Consider the following 16,014-nt stretch of genomic DNA (forward strand, 5'->3'; position numbering starts at 1 on the left):
TAACTAACACTCCTCTTCGCTTCGCTCGTCGTCGTACCTAACGGTGACTCTGGGACTGTATTTATTTTTTGATAACGAGTCGGGTGTGTTGAGGGCGCAAGATACCTAACACTCCTCCTCGCTTCGCTCGTCGTCGTACCTAACGGTGACTCTGGGGCTGCATTTCGTTTTTGATAGCGAGTCGGGTGTGTTGGGGACGCAATATACCTAACACTCCTCCTCGCTACGCTCGTCGTCGTACCTAACGGTGACTCTGGGACTGTATTTCCTTTTTGACAGCGAGTCGGTTGTGTTGGGGACGCAAGATACCTAACAATCCTATTATGCCTACTTAGCAGAAAATAATTATGCAATTGTAATAGTATGCTATAGGATTATTATGGTATCTAAAATGATGCTAAACCAAAGTCGGCCAAAGTAATGTTCTACGAAACAATGTGCTGCAAAATGTGTCGTATGCGTGGTATTAATAATTCCAACTATACCTTTATGCAAAATTACCATTCGACCGAAAGTGTTTCTGCGAAACATGTTATGCCAAGTGTGTTTCTGACCAATATTGTTCTGCCACATGAGGGTAACCCTAATTGTTAATGTGCTTGTTTTTGTTTGTATGTAAATTCCATGTTGACGTGTAAAAGTGCCCTTGTGGCCTATTTGCTGAATAAATGTTGAAGTTGAAGAAGTTGAATGTTGCCTATTATTTTATGCTGGGCTATAACAGTACATAAACTACAGGGTATAACCCTCGATAAAGCTCGAAATTTTGCTAAGGGACAAGTATATGTAGCTCTCAACAGAGTAAAAACTGGAAGGAATAGCTCTATCTGATTTAGAACCCACTAAACTGTTAACTAAACCCCACGATGAACGGGCATTAGCAGAAATGCAACGGTTGAGAAATCTCATTACTGACTAAAGGTAGACAGGTACCTATTCATTAGGCCAAGAAAGCGGTTTGCTAGTATTGACAAGGTTTCCCGTGTAATCATCATCATTAAAGTAAACGTATTGTTGCAACAACGGAAGCCATCTACCCCCTATCTCTTTACCGTTAAGGAATTGTATCTTCCATCATCAGCTCTGTAACGAGATGATGACTACCAGGCGCAAATACCTAAATAGCTTTACGAAGTATATGAAAAACGTTAAAATTGCCTATAAAATTTTAAGAATACCACCAATTTCTCAATGATACCATCATCAGATCTTGACCTGATGACTATGGGACCACCTGGGAAGTATACCCTATCAAACAAAAAAAGAATTTTGCAAATCGGTCCAGGCGTCTTCGAGTAATCGGTGAACATACATAAAAAAAAATAAAAAAAAAATATTCCGACGAATTGAGAACCTCCTCCTTTTTTTGAAGTCGGTTAAAAATGAAATATCGACATGTCTGTTATCGATGTTATCTTAACGTTATATGTAGATATTTTTAACATTGAATAAGAAGAGAAATACACGTTCGATTATCTTCTTTATACCTTTTGGTAGTTTTCTTTTCTTTTGGCACTGTATACTACATTTTACGTTTTTATTTTTAAATATTAAATATATGTACTGAATAAAGAAATTATTAAATTATATTAAAAAAGAAATTTCTCGGTAATTTACCACAAGTACTTAATTATTAAGTTACATCTTTTAATTATTAATCTATGACTGCCTTGTCAATAACAGATTTATCGATGTTTCATTTTCTCAAACACTTGTTTTTGCCACAAAAACTTCTGTCTGCTTATAATAAAGATTTGTAGTTGGCTATGGAACCGTAAAAGAATATATGGCATACTAATATCCAAGATTAAAATCTCCAGAATGTTTTAGTACTCACTTCATACCTACACTCCTCTTACGCATTAATCGCACGATATTAAAACGATAATAAAAATTTAAAAAGTTCAAAGCGGACTTAACCCTGCCTTGCAGACAATAATCGACTATAATGCAATATTCTATTTCGCTTTATTTTAATCATAAGTAGGTACGTTCTGGTTGCATCCCCCTACCATATCACTGGTTGTCATCACATTGACAGTTGCTTCTACCGGAACACTTGACGTAGGGAACGAAGTGACGAGTCGTGTTGGGACCAACTTGGCTGTATTCCCAAAACAGAAAACACAATCATATCTTCTGAACCAGAATTTGGATTGACAGAGACATTGCTCATTCCCGCTGCTGCACCAGCAACACTGTAACAGCAACGATGTAACAGCACCAGCTGCGGTCACAATCTAATTTATCCTAATCTTTACTCTCCACTTAGTGAAAAATTAGATTATAAGTAGGTAGTGGCTCTACGAGCCCCCTTGGTCCCGCCATTCAAAAAATTCATCGACAAAAAAATATATTATCGAACCTGCTCACAAAATTTTACAAAAATTGTTAGAGAAATGCGCTATGTAGAAAAGAACAGTCGAACTGCCCAACACACAAAAGCATTTATACCCAAGCTGAGACTAAAACGCTTCGCTCGAACCGCACACTGCGCTCGTCTAGTCAATTAGTATGATCCTCGATTAAACATAACATATTATGATTCTAGAGGCCTCACATATACTGGTTTACCTTCGGCCTTCGGGTACGCGGTAACCATCGGAAATAATACCACATGCTTTTGATGTATCACGTCCATGTTGAGTTCTATATGACTTTAGTTCCAATTGATACGACGAATAAGTCCTTTTGGAATTATTCGGTCAACATGCAGTTACTTTGAAAATGATTTATGTTAGTTACTGTTTTTAATATTGTATGTCTTTTGGGTAAAGAAATGAAGTGGAATGATGCATTGCCACTACTTCGAATTGCCTAAAGTTAAAATGCATGTTGATTGTGAGTGCTCTTTCAGTGTGTGTGACTGCGGCTTGCTTTGTGCTCTTTTTACTTTTCGTTGTAGAGTTTGCATAACTCTAACGTGCTAGTAGGTATGTATTTATAGGTATTGGCCGGGTGCACGATGGCAGCGCCGCCTAGCATTGGCAACTGGGTAGGCGCTCAAGTATAATGAGCGCAACAAAATAAAGATTATCTCCTTCAAAAACATTTTTATAATGCAGTTTAATGCGCAAAATCTATTCGTTTCTAAGGTTAAACACATTTGGTTTTTAGCTTTACTGAAAATAGTAAGAATTAGTTGTGTATTTAATACTATTATGTCAATATTATTCGTTGATCTTTCGTTACAAATTATAGAAAAATATGTGTACTTATATTTTGTTGTGTTTTGATAGTATACCTTGTGATGTTCTTTTAGGGAATACGTATGATGTTTTCAAATATAATAAAACCGGCCAAGAGCATGTCGGGCCACGCTCAGTGTAGAGTTCCGTAGTTACTCTTCCGTCACAATAAGCTAAACTGGAGCTTAAAGTATAGTAAATTGTTAACCAAGGGATGAAACGGTACCTTTCACCCGAGTTAAACAAATCGGCAAATTTGCATAATCAGTACCTAATTAAAGTAAGTCTTTTTACTATGAAGGGGAAACTTTTTGCGATAACTCAAAAACAGCTAAACTGATCCTGTCCGCTATAGTTTTCATTTAATGTATTTCTTAAACTCTACTTCCACGATGGATATATAAATCAATAAAGCCGACAAAGTCCTAGAATACAATCTAAAACTTCTTTTTTTTTTTAAGGTACCTCCCCTACACGTAAAGTAGTGGTGAATTTTTTTTTTTTGCTTCAACCCTACAGTGTGGGATATCGTTTGAAAGGTCTTTCAAAACTAATAGGGGTCTTTAACAAACATAATTCGGAGATAATCGCTCCGAAAAAAAAATGTGTCCCCCCTCTCTAACTTTTGAACCATACGTCAAAAAAATATGAAAAAAATGGTAGAAAGAGAGCTTAAGAAAGACATTAAATAAAAACTATATCGGACATGATCAGTTTAGCTGTTTTTGAGTTATCACGAAAAGTTTCCCCTTCATAGTAAAAAGACATGCTATCCACAGTTGTGACGGAAGAGTAACTACGGAACCCAACTCTGAGCATGGCCCGATATGCTCTTGGCCGATTTTTTATAAGTTAAGAATGGGTATAGTAAGTTATCTTTAAAAGATAGATATATACCATCGCGGACTTTTTTGTAGACCAATCAATGAGATACAATCCCACCATACATTGTGTAGTTATATCTTAAACGGATTAGGCAGCGTTTTCGAATAAAGCTCTTAGACAGCGTGATTTTTTCCGACATCTTTAGCAAACAGTCACATTTCAACCAACTTACACAAAACCTTAACAAATTATATACCTAAACCTTCCTCAAGAATCGCTCTATTGATAAGTGAAAACCACGTGAAAATCCGTTCAGAAGTTTTTGAGTTTATCGCGAACATACTAGCTGAGAAGTACCCATACTCAGCGAAATTTGTCGCCAACTTTGGCCACATCAAGCGCTGTCATCGTTTTTATGTTCCCGCCAAGCCGTCTGCACTCGGCCAATAGTCAGCTGCAAAAGTCATGGATAGGACCACGAAAGTATCTATCGCACTTTAATAGCATTTTTGGGGCAAGTACAAGTAATACGCACATGATTAAAATATTACATATTTCAAGAAGCTATAAAATACCGATAGGTACCTACTCTTATAATAATATTTATAATTGTTTTCATTAATTACCCAATAAAGCCAAAGCATAATGTATGGGCTATAATTTTTTAGCAGAATACGTATATTTATACGAGTATTATTCATAGTTTTAAGTCAAAGTTGAAACAGTATTTACTTAATCACCAACTTAACCAGGAAGCCTACAGACTTGATACTAGCTGCCTGTAGTTTGTACGCTTTTACTTACGCTTACCACAAGTTTTTTGTTCCTTCTGCAGAGCAATAGTTTACCACTCCTGTTATGCCATACATGTTTGAGTATTATTATGTTAGTATTCGTCTTCCTCTGATGCTGTTTTCATAATATAAAAATCTTGTAAATTGATAAAATGGACGCTCGATGTTGGTCTGGTCTGTCATTGCCTTTTAGTTCGTGTAGCTACCGTTGGCGCTTGTTGCGTATGCAGCTGTAATGTTCAGCCAAGGTATGGTTGGACCGGACCGATACAGTGTTATGTTTACGATGCTTGATATAAAAATAATCTTTACTTAATTTAGTCGTTATCTTTTATCTTTTATCTATTTTTCAATTTGTTCACTCTATATTATTTTGTCTTTTTCCTTCTTGTCTGTTACCTTTCGTGATTTTTCTCACTTGATGGTCTCATCGGAAGATCAGCGCTGGAAGCCACCAGCAACATGCTGAGATGAGGCCATTTCGTGGCACTTTATACTTCCTTTGTTTTTGTTATATCATGTAATTTAATGTGTCTTGTTTGTGTCTACGAATAAAAAAAAAATATTCTATATTCTATTCTATTCTATTTTGTATGGGTGGGTGTGTATGTGTGCCATTTATTATGTGTGCTTCACTGTGGCGTCCAAACTAGAGAGCTGATATTTATAAATGTGCTGTCAGTCAATTCGTTTCTTAAGAGGCCGGTGAAGACTATATTTTTACCGATTTTAGAAAACAAGGAGGTTTTATAGGAGAAAATTGATAGTAGGGTTTAGGATTGTATAGTTTGCCACATGGAATCTTCGGAGTCATAGTCATAATCTTACGAATAGTTCGGGCTATATCGATTAGAACTAGCCTGTTGGATATTCGTTTGTTTCCGGTCTTATCATAATGAGATTCCGAGCGTAGGCCTTTTCATAACCATCTAAGCGGAATATTTGTTGAGATATGGTTAGGCGTCTATTTTTATTATAATTCCTACCTTAAGTAAGGAGCTGTACTAAACACATTCGAGAAATAATTTGATTCGTAAAAAAAACATTTTTTCTGTCGTACAGTCAAGGTATTAAATATCGAAACGGATAAAGTGCCAAAAATATGTATACACGACCTTATTGCCGATATATTAAGGTAATGTGTACATATTTTTGTCACTTTGTCCGTAACGATATATACAAGCCTGAAAATCGTAGTCATCAGGTCATCACCGATAGAGCTACATTTCGCAAGTATGGATTTTGTATATGGCGTTTCTTAAAATAGAATATTGAAGATGATTAGTTCTTTAATAATGACATACTTACTATTAACCGGGCAACTAAAATATTGAAGGGGAACTTTCATTGGCCATATAATAATATAATTTGGCTGTGTATTGATATTATGGCCCCAAATATAAGCATCATATTACTAAAAAACCGGCAGAAAATTCAAGTCACCAAAAAAATTAATAAGGAACTTGAAATAATAGTCTGGCGTCTAAAATAATAGATTGGCACCTTGTCTCATATAGTTGTAGTTATTGCATAGCTATGGTTAATTATACATCAAATGTTATAAAAATATTTTCCATAATGTCAATATCCAAAGAGGAAAATGGGGACTGCATTTGTATAGAGAAGCGGCCGTCCCCTTTCCTCTTAAGTTTTCTACCCATAGGTTCAACGTTTATAATACCACCACAATGACATTTTAAAACTCTTTTATATATTAAAATGACAGCTTACTCATAAGTAATGATTGTCGATATGCCAATTTTTCATTTCTCATGCTCTGAAAATGGGTCTTTGTTGTTCTAAAAAGTGTGTAGAAAATAATACGTTTCTGCTCTAGAGCACCAGGTACTTTCTAAGTACCTTTGCTTTCTTTTTTTACGGTAAGCATTTAAAATATTGGTTTAAAGTTGATTTGTTGTAAAATTTCCAATTTGATAATTAACTCTTTATATCGTAAATAACAATATTTTTACCTTAATTGTTATTTGAAAGAACCCGCAAGAAATACTACTGAAGTTTATACTTAGCCGCATTTTTTAAAATGTAAAGTAGAGAGTTTAACTCGGGTGAAAGGCACCATTTCAGAAAGGTGCCTTTCATCCCTTGGTTAACAATCTACTAGGGATAAATGTGCATTTACCTTAATTTGCTATCTAAATATTTTAATAGAACTTCAGTTTTAAATTAATTGATAGTCGTTTTTTTTTAAATGTGCTTCACAATTTAGTCTCTAATATAATCAGTCAGTTGCGAAATATATAGTTGGTACTTGCCTTCAAATGAACAAAAGCTGTAAAGGCATAAAAATAATGCTCATACGAGTATTGCAATATTTTGAGGCTCCACTTTTTGTCGCCAAACTATTAATTTTAGTACCTATTTCTATTTTTTTAGCTACCGCAATTTTATTACGTTGACCGGTTAAATACGTGCCTTTAATAATTGTTCATCTAGTAGGAGACTTGTCTTGAAGGTACCTTCAGTATTTCTAACTACATTATTATTATTATTATTGGGGTTTCGGGCCTTTGAGTGCCACTTCGACCAGGTAGTGATCTATTGTGACAGCCCTTTAAAGTTCATTACTGATGCCCGTTGAATCCAGGAAATTCCTATAATAAACTACATTAAATATACAGCCTTGTTTACGTTTGTAAAAGACGCTCATAAATAACTATAACCCCCGTTGTCAAGAATAACCCAATTGTAAAAAAACAGCTTACTCGTACCTACTTATTTAAAAATGGCTTTTAACCGCTTCAATAATAAATGCATAAACTTTATTTTTCCCAAACTTGTGCTTTATTAATAAATCGATAAAAGAGTGGAAACTTGAAGAAATATACTTAATGGTTCGTGTCTTCTCTGATCACATTCTACGATATTCAACCTTAAATAAAAAAATCATAAAGGTTAAGATGTAACTTAATGCTTCAACAAGTTCCGAGCTAGTCAAAATAACCGATCGAAAATGTATTACCCGTTCTTATAAACATAAAATTTTCGGCACCTAGCCGTTGAGAGGTTTTTAAATTTATTCACCCTTCGATTTGGGGAAATTCTCAAAGTTTGTGGAAATTCAGGCGATTAAACCGGAGTCCATTTGCATAACGGCGTTGTATCGTCTAGTGAATGGTTAGAAGAAAATAGTTTAGTTTTAAAACAGCTTAACATCATAGAAGCTTTGGTTATTATGAGTCTTTTAGTTTTAAAAGGAGTTGGGCCTAAACGCCGTAAGCGTTTGGCTATATCGCATTTTGGGAGTATGGCTACCTGCATGATCATTTTAAGAACATTGGGATAGATGTAGTGGGTGATAGTTTTCTGAACAGTAGGGAGCTGCTATTGACAGGGTACTTTATTACCTAACCAACTGACAAAGAAGGCAAGGGTATTATTTTATATTTTTGGGCAGTATCTAACACCGATATCAGCATCTGAAAACTGTCTTTTTGTACATAATTACCATTGTTTTTTTTAATGTATGATAGTATTGTATGATAGATAGACTCAATGTTTGTACGGTATACAATGTAGGTTTTTTCACTGATAAATCAGTTGCCTGTCGAGTGTCAACCAAGGTATTTCATCACGTTGCACCACAGCGTTGCTCACAACACGAAATTGCAACCATAAAAAATGTGATGTCCTTTATTAAATTCCATTATTAAACTTAAAAATATCTACATAGGATAACGTTACAGGAATCATAATCATATTATTAAATCGGTTGGGATTTGCTTTTTGTTTAAGAGGAAAGGGGACGGCCGCTTTCCCATACAAACGAAGTCCCCATTTGACATTATGGAAAATGTTTTCACATAATTTGATATTTACAATAGATGCCCCTACGTTTGACTTTTGTCGATTTTTTGGTTAATGTTAAAAAAAAGTAATCGAAATATCACAACTACAGTACAATATGTATTATACATGGAAAATTCAGAAGCTTGAATTGGTCCCATTTGCCTGTACAATGAAAATGTTTGTTTAAAAAGAGGAATCTTTGATACGATTTTCCATGCTATAAAAGTTAATCAATCGTGTAACGCCAACTACAGAAATGAAGTCAATGCCATGAATAACCAGATCGCCAAACAATACTTGCAAGAGTTTTCAAATTGCTAAAATAAATATGCCGAGATACCTGACACCAAAATGTACAATGAGTCGTCTTAAAGTACAGTCAGCATCAAAAGTAGCGGATGAAACAACGGGCCAAAAGTATCCAATATTCCGGATAACTTTTCCAAATATAGATAAATTGTTAAAATTCGCACTCAAAAGTATATCTTTTACAGTCCTAGTTATTTTATATTAAATACATCACTTTTTGGTAAGCTATTAAACAATGGTAGCTACTTATGAAACGTTATTTGATCCGCTACTTTTGACGCTGACTGTACCTACTTGCCAGTCTCGATTTCCGTGAAAATACAAATCAAAGTGACATTTCCCAGGAAATATAAAAACCTTTTAGCAAAATCACGTCAAGTTTAAACAAGGGGACGACACAATACTAAACACCAACATTCTTTATACCTTCCCGTATTAGTGGAAGAGTTGTAGGGCCGTCTAATTGGAGGGGGCTCAGCTCACGAGCACTCTAATACGTCTTTTGGAGAGCGCTCGTCCCGATGCGAAAAACTCGGCCCGTCTGTTCACAAGTAAATTTTTATGCGTCTGTTCAGATTATATATAAAAAGAAAAACAGAGAACTATGGCGGTTGTATTATTAGCGAATGTATTGCGAAGCGCTTGGAGTTCCATATGATTGTATGTGAAAAAGGCAACTTTCTAGGAGAGTCAAAACAAAATTTGCACGATTGTTTGCCATTATTTCAAGAAATATGGGGTCTAGAAATACCAATCTCTTTTTTATTGAAAAATGCCTCTTCACCTTCTACTCTGGATTAAAAGAAAACGTTGTAGTACTATTTATATTATTTAAAAAGGCAATATTTATGCTAAAGTTATTAAATTCGACATTATGATTTTTCCTAATTTAACAGAACAACAGAGGCATAAATATAAATATAATGTAAATTAAACAAATAATATTCAGATGATTAAGTAAAATTTTGCATGTCCATATTGTCGGCGAGATGTGTTGAACGTATAGAAAATACTACCATCTAATTTGTTGTACCACATTTCACGCAAATAAATATATTTCTATTCTATTCTATGATATATTCTATTTTTTGACTTGAATATTTTAAGTACTTATAGTAGTAACTAATAGTAGTCTCAAGTTCAGATCCAAAACGGAGTATTGTTACTTAAGTTAGAGGTAAAACGTCGTATATATTGATATAATGTATCTAAATACATTTTAGATGCATAAAGTCCCTTACCGCCAACAACAAAATCGAAACAGTTCAGAGGACAGTCTATGGAATAAGTGTAATAAGACGGATGTGAAAATAATGACCGTAAATCATGAAATCCGACCTTATGCACTTTCTGTATCTCGTAAACTAAAAATGATAGAAATACCAGAGTCAGTTTTTTTAGAAAGACAATTGACTGCTTATTACGCGCGTCGATAAAGATCAATGTACGAAATTCTTCGTGCATAGCGTCGTTACTTTACTTAAGATTTTTATAATACCAACGCATAACATCATCTGAACTGACACTACTTATCTATCGTAACAAATACCTGTGTTAAATCTAAAGCTTCCCTTATATTCTGCGCCAACGACACAAATTCATCTTATTCCACAATATGACTGCGACATGTAATTAGACTTTATTGAAAGCAGGCTGATATTGGATGTTTTTATTATAATATATGTATGTATGTATGTTACATAAACACACTCAAAATAGACATAACAAAGTAAAAGATGTAATTTTTTCGCATATGCGAAGGCGAACTTATCCCGCGCCTACATATTTTATTATCATGTTGAAACCTATCGCCATGTATATACGTGCATCAATCGCTATCCTAAAGGGTTTAAGTTGACAGAAAAATCATGCATAACCATGAAATAATGAAACAGAAGAAAAAAGAAAAGGAACAAATTAATAATTAAATACGTTATTCAAAACTATACCAAGCTAACCAAACACTGTTCTACTCCAAAAGTTCCCAAAAAGAAAGTAATTGGACGAACCAATCAATCACAGAGTAGGGGTAAACAACTAAGGTTTACTAATCAGAACGCAGCAGCGATCTCGTAATAAATAATGAAAACGCAATCAAAATAAAATCGCGTGCACCGTTTACAACGTAGTTACGTGAATTGCCGTGAATTTTAGGGCTCCGGTTTTGACCGGCCATCCGTGATGACAGCTACGAAATGGTTAATTGGAATCAGTGTTCTGCTATTAAAAATAGATTAGTACTTTGTGGTGCACCACTGTGAATACGGGTGTAAAACTTGAACAACTTTCGAATTGAACATTTCCAGTTTCATTCCGGAATTCCAGACATTTATTATATTATCTAATATTAATAATGTAGAAATTAAAAAGGCAAGATATATTTAATTTAATTTATTGGATATATGCAGTGTTTTAATTATTTTAATAAGTTTTATTTTACTACAACTGAATTTGATTATTATTATCTTAATTGTATTTAAATTGACATCGACCTAATTATATGTTGTATTACCTTTTGACATGTAAAATTTGTAATTTTATCAATAAAGGAATATGAATGTGAATATACCAAACACCATAATGTTTCAGTTTTAAAGAATAAAGGAAATATTTAATTAGGGATGTCTGAATCACAGTTATTTCAGAAATACTCGTGTAGACTAGACCGTGCCCTCGCCAAGACAAGATTGTATTGTCTGAGAGATATCTAAAAGCTGAATGTGCCTTAACGCTGGCGTTTTTGTTGTCAGCTGTTATTTCCAGCGTTCCACTTCCATACTACGAGCTCAAGTAGCATGACACACCAATACTGTTCTACTTAGCCCATACGAAGTTGTATAAGTATACCATATAAGTTTTATAATTACAACTTCAAGCATCTCTTATTCCAAGGAGAGGGATTGTTATTTCTCTTTCCCAACCTACAATATTCGAACTGCACTAAAACACAAAATCAACCGCGTGCCTCAAAACTTTACCATCACAGTTCACATCTCATTAGCGCCGCTGCCAAGCCGTCACCTCTTCTTACTCTCGGCTCACCGATTTGACGACCAGAATAAATCAGAAACAATACACATTTACGCAAACGTACATGTTAAAAGCGCAATTTGTTACATCTTTTGTTCGTGAACGAGGTCCGTTTGTCTTGAGGGTAGTGCTTTATGTATCTTGAATGCTTGCGTAATAAATATACAAGAGGAAAATATTTCGGTGTTGATTTTAGTGCAGGCTTTAACAGACTAGAGTTAGGTCCTCGTTTAAGTTTAAATGTTTATTTTTATTTTTGCGCTGTACCAATAGTGTGGGGTTTCCTTGGATAGGTCTTTCAAAACGAATAAGGGTCTCCATTAAGCATTTTTTGATAAAAGCTTAATCCACTTCCAATGAAAACTATAGCGAAAATGATCATCCAGTCGTTTTTGAGTTATTGCAAAAAATCTTCTTTTCTTAGTAAAAAGACGTACCTACAAAGCGCTGTAATGGTACTCCCTTATGCGTTAATTGTACATGATACTTACTAATAGCCCGCCGTTGGGCCTATTTTGACAGAATGGTAACTACGAAACCTTACACTGAGCATGGCCCCGCATCCTTTTGACCTTTTCTTTTAGTTAGAAACACAAAATAAATTTCTCTACTAATCAAACTCGGCACAATTTCCTTGAGTAAAGTACCTTTGATGAGCCGGGACAGGAAATCCTGGGACAAATTGACTAAGCTTTATTGACGAGTTACAATTCTACCTCATTAGATGCTACTGCACAAATATTCATTCATTATTCGAATGAATTTAATTATTAGTCTTACCTAATCAAAATGTTCCTAAGTTTCGCATTGAACAGCAAAAAAAACAAAATTGAAGAAAACTGCAAACATGATAAACATGTACGAGTAGCGACAATCATATTTAAAATTAAAAGTCGAGAGCTGGGAAGTGACTCGCTACGCTAAGCCTAAGCACCCTCTACGTTTTCCTTCCTCAGCCCGAAAATCCTCGAAGCTAATATTCACACTGTTCATAAAATACTAATGGTATTAACGTAAACTCTATATACTTGGAGGTTTACTTTATGACAGACACCTTACAGTATGAGTGTCTCAAAGCCTGGCGTAAGTACAGGAGGGCCAAAAGTACGTTGACAAAAAAAATAGCAATATTTTATTACAATTCAAGAATAGTTAACCACAAAATTTTGGCCCAAGCGCTCAACATACAAGTGCCGAAAGCACTAAGAAAGAAACGATGATAATATGTGGGAACAAATTAATCTGTCACTGAGAATGGATCCTACCCTATTACATAGTTATATTCAAATATTACAATTTCACTGAAACAATATTTAAAATAAATTTCCTTACCTCTGAAGTTGCAGGCATCCATAGGCTACGGTGACTGCTTACCATCAGGCGGGCCGTATGCTTTTGCCACCGTCATGGTATGAAAAAAAATCTTTTGGGTACACACACAAGCTAACTACGACTATTAGATACACAAACGCAAACATTTGTTAAAATTATTAACAAAATGCCGTATTTAAAAAAAAAATAAACGTATTTTTGGGCCATCCTGAATATTAGTCAAGTCAAGAAATAACTGTGAAGGTGCCATTTAAAGGCTGAACAAAGACCTCGTGGCCATAATCAGGTGAAAATGTGACATCATCAAAACCGTCTGGGACATCCTCAGCGTTAATAATGCAAAATTTCAATTGTGCCTTTCAACTCGGCGCCGCCGTGGGAGGCGATCTAGGCTCGCATAACACCTTCATCTTTATTAAAGGTTTTCTTTAATAGAGCTGTGGCTCAAGTGAAGAGCTCCTTTTCTTTCTGTTACAGACTAACCAGTAAATTTTGAATTTATGTGGAAAGAACGTCAGCTGGTCGCATGAACGTGTAAAAAATAATATAACTTTTTGATAACAAAATTTGTTATATTTTCGTTGCATATTATTAATATCGAGTAAACTATATCTAATATAATATGTAACCAGAGGTTTTAGAGCATCCTCAGAAATTAAACTATCTCCAATATATTGAGAGAAGTTAGAGAGAAGAGGATTAGAGATAGATATAAACATTTTTTGGAATCTGACGTTCGTGGGTGCCACACTTAGAAACTTTAATAGATGGTTATACAAAGTTCGTTCTATAGAAAATAAACAGTCCAAGCATACATTTCAAGAGAGGCACTCGCTATCCGTCTCTATTTCGGACCGCGATCTAATATAGTGAAAGGTCGGAACGTGGACTCAATTATTAAACAATGAAGGCTGCCCGCAACCCTAGCTTTAATACTTGAACGCAGTATGTGGGTCAGGAGACTAGGGAATGCCCTGTTCAGATAATGGAACTAATGATTTAATTGGTTATGAGCTCAGGTGATTGCTTAGATATAAGATGGTTTAGGTAAATGATTATATCAATTATTGTCGTCATATTTTTCAGGATCGGTAGCCCCTATTGTCGGTGGCGTAATTTCCTTGTATAAATTTGTGTTCCGTCTTCTCATTGAGTCAGATTCGACACGATTTACTTTTTACTTTTACTTAAGATATGATCTCACGTTACTTGCGTTTCTTCTTCATTCTATTAGCTCTCCCTTCTACTTTTCAACTTTTCTTTGAACCGTAGCAAGCATCTTTTTATATAGTTATTAATGATTCTCAACAAAGTTTTCTTGTTTGTATACATACTCTACATTTTGTTTCATTGGTACCATATGCGCCCAATTTAAAACCATTTAACCTTTCCCGATTATTTAACCTTTTTGCCACCATTGACTTGATATAAATTCAGTAAATTTCGTGCTACACACGCCACGACTTTATATCAAGTTGTGAGTTTGGTCAGGTGTGTATACGTGCAATTTTTTACGTGGCGTTGATGACACTTTATTACTGTATTGAAGTGGCGGCGAAAAGGTTAATTGAGGATGATGATTAAACATTTACTAATATTGTGATATTAAAGTAAATAAATATGTTAAATGTTTTACTTTCTTCAGCGCCTATACACTAAACTTCCGTACCACGGTGACAACCTATCACAGGAGTCACAGGTGACAAACAGATCCCTATTACTACAGTTACACAGTAAAAAAGTCCTAGTTTTAAGTAATTGCCATACCCGTTCCGGGTCCATGCGATACTTATTCATGTTTTGTAACTTACTATAATTACCATGGTGCAATAAAGAATAAAATGAAATTAAAGTTATCTTACAAAAAATATAAGAAACATCGGGCTTTATAAGAGTACTTATTATCCTAAAATTTCAAATTTATAAAACAATGTCTAGTAGCCGCAAAATTCCTAAGAGATTCTGTCTTCATACCCAGAGACGATTACTTTGATTGCCTGGTAACTGACTTTGAGATGCATTTCCTAGAATTTTATCTCATTTAAATTCTGCCGGGATCCCATAGAGAGCACATATGGAATAGAGGACGTGCTTCTCTCGTGTGCAGTAAAAGTTTAATGACAATTTATAATTTAGTAGTTCTCGCTGTTGCGTTATTATATAACTTTGGGACTTTTGTTTGAGTGGAACACTGTAAACTACGTACATATGTATCCACTGATCTGGTCAAACTGGTTAATCGTAGGAAACCGTTAGATTAGGGCAGCACACAATCGGTCGTTGTGGTGATCCTTGGAGGAGGCCTATGTCCAGCGATGGTCAGTTTCCTGCTAGTATGTATGTATGTATGTATGTATGTATATACTTTATTGTACACAGAAATAAAAACACGAAAAACACAGTTACAGAGTAAATTAAATACAACAAAGGCGAACTTATCCCTGTATGGGATCTCTTCCAGTTAACTTAGTATGATAATCATAAGTAGGTCAATAAAACAACTTTGTATAACAAAAGGCCAATTAGACATGTGTTTCGACATCTCGACACATACGTATCAGCATGTGTGGCATTTTCTAGGAAAAGGGACCTTATTGTCGATGGCGCTTACGCCGCACTGCGTCGCGCAGCGTTGTATTTGTATCGGAGCATCGTTTATTACAGCGGAAGCGCCATCAACAATAAGGTCCCTTTTCATAGATAACGTCACATATCACATAGTAACATTA

This window comes from Cydia pomonella, chromosome 7, assembly GCF_033807575.1.
Source record: "Cydia pomonella isolate Wapato2018A chromosome 7, ilCydPomo1, whole genome shotgun sequence".
In the NCBI taxonomy this organism is placed as follows: domain Eukaryota; kingdom Metazoa; phylum Arthropoda; class Insecta; order Lepidoptera; family Tortricidae; genus Cydia; species Cydia pomonella.